This window comes from Callospermophilus lateralis, chromosome 6 (assembly GCF_048772815.1).
Source record: "Callospermophilus lateralis isolate mCalLat2 chromosome 6, mCalLat2.hap1, whole genome shotgun sequence".
NCBI lineage: Eukaryota > Metazoa > Chordata > Mammalia > Rodentia > Sciuridae > Callospermophilus > Callospermophilus lateralis.
In genome coordinates, this window is record NC_135310.1 from 130,555,132 (window position 1) to 130,557,326 (window position 2,195).

At 38.5% G+C, this 2,195-nt stretch overlaps 1 pseudogene; it reads left to right on the forward strand.

The window, feature by feature from the left end:
• The first annotated feature begins 508 nt into the window (after nt 1-508).
• On the forward strand, nt 509-1,429 carry LOC143402119 (olfactory receptor 2G3-like; annotated as a pseudogene).
• Nucleotides 1,430-2,195: the final 766 nt, after the last annotated feature.

The window sequence follows — 2,195 nt, forward strand, 5'->3', positions numbered from 1 at the left end:
TCTCTCTCTCTCTCTCTCTCTGCATCCCAGACACCATGAAGTAGCAAGTTTCCTACACCATGCCCTTCTTCCATGATGTTTCACCTCACCTCAAGCCTAGAACCATGGAGTTGGCTGACTGTGGACTGAATTTCTGAAACCATAAGCCCAAAATAAACTTTTTGTCCTCTAAGTTGTTATCAGGTTTGAGTGGTATGTTAGTCAGATTTTTGTCACTGCAACCATATGGAAGCTTTTCTTAAGTAAATTGTCAATAATAACTTTTGACAATTAGGGGAAATAGTTCATAAAAAAAAAAGAGGAGGTTTCAAATAGTTAATGTGACCAAAAAATGACACAAATGCCTTTGCATTAAAAGACCTTTCTAAATGTCTTTTAATAATTATATCTTTTCTTCTTTGTGTAATTTCACTGGTTAAAAACCTTACTTCAAATATTTTAGGTAAATAGTAATAATGATACTTCTTTGGATTGAACTTCTATTTTTCTCTTTTACCTTTGAAGACTGATGGAAGAAAACATTGAAACCCATGAGAAAGCTTTTAATTTGCTTGGATTTTCAGACCAACCCCAGTTGGAAATCATCCTTTTCGTGGTAGTTTTGATATCCTATCTTCTAGCCCTTGTGGGTAACACAGCCATCATCGTGGTCTCCAGCCTGGATTCCAAACACCACACACCTATGTACTTCTTCCTCACTAATCTCTCCTTTCTTGACCTTTCCTTCACTACCAGCATCGTGCTCCAGCTGTTGTGGAATCTGAGGGGACCAGCCAAAACCATCACATTCACCGGCTGTGTCCTACAACTCTATGTGTCCCTCTCCTTAGGTTCCACTAAGTGTGTTCTCCTTACTATCATGGCATTTGACCACTATGTGGCTGTCTGCAGACCTCTCAACTACATGACTGTTATGCACCCATCATTCTGCAAGGCCCTGGCACGAATAGCCTGGCTAAGTGGAGTGGGAAACACTCTCATCAAAAGCACCATCACCCTGCGGCTTCCTTGATGTTGGCACCATCACCTTCACCACTTCTTGTGTGAAGTGCCTGCCATGATCAAGTTGGCATGTGTTGATATCCATGCAAACCAAGTCCAGTTTTTTGTGGCTACATTAGTTCTCCTCCTCCTTCCCATGGCATTGATGTCTGTTTCCTATGGATTCATCCTGCATGCTATGATAAAAATTAAGTCATCCCAAGCTTTGTGCAAGGCTCTAGGGACCTGTGGCTCTCATCTACTAGTGGTGTCCCTTTATTTTGGGACCAGCTCAGTCATATACATCCAGCCACTGAGATCCTTTGGCCACAGCCAGGGCATGTTACTCACACTCTTTTATGCTGTTGTGACTCCCACTCTCAACCTCCTCATATACACCTTGAGGAACAAGGATGTGAAAGGAGCCCTGAGGAGACTACTGAGGTGAGAACAACATTTCTAATGGAAAAATCAAAGGGCAGCGACTTTCTGTGCTGGAAACTTATTAAAGAGTTACCATATTAAATTACTTCTCCCTAACGTGCATTTCATGTGTGACTGACTGCCTCTCTAGCTGCATTTTTGTACAGTGTGGACCACATTGTCTCAAAAAAGAACATTTAGATTCAACTTCTGTAGCCCATGGAACCTTGTATGTGTTACAAATATTTTCACAAACTCCCTTATTAAATGAAATTTATGTGAATACATTTCATATAAATGAAATGCTACACATATAGTAAGAATGGAAAATTTTGTAGATTTTCACTGCACATATATACATATATGCCTGCAAACATAATTAGAGAATTAAAATATTATTTATTAATTGAAAAGTTGAAAAGTATATATTAGCATGAAGAAATTATTGTAGTATTTCCTTTGTAGAACAATTCTACAATAAATAAATAATTACTAAATAATTTAATAAATGCTAAATATTCACATAACCTAGTTTCAGCTTGATCTCTTGGCAAAATCTTGCATTCAATTCTATGTAACAGTCTCATACCTTCCCAGTGTCTTTGTGGCTTTTGACCATGTAGACTCTGTAGCCACACTTTCTTGGTTTCAAGGTTTTTCTCACTTGCCGATCATGACCCTCTGCTCTTTACCTTACCTGTACGTTTCTCAATCACTTCTGACATGTTCAGTGACAATTAAATAAACTTAATTCATGCAAAGTGTCAAAAAGTCATGTCAGTAAATAAGTG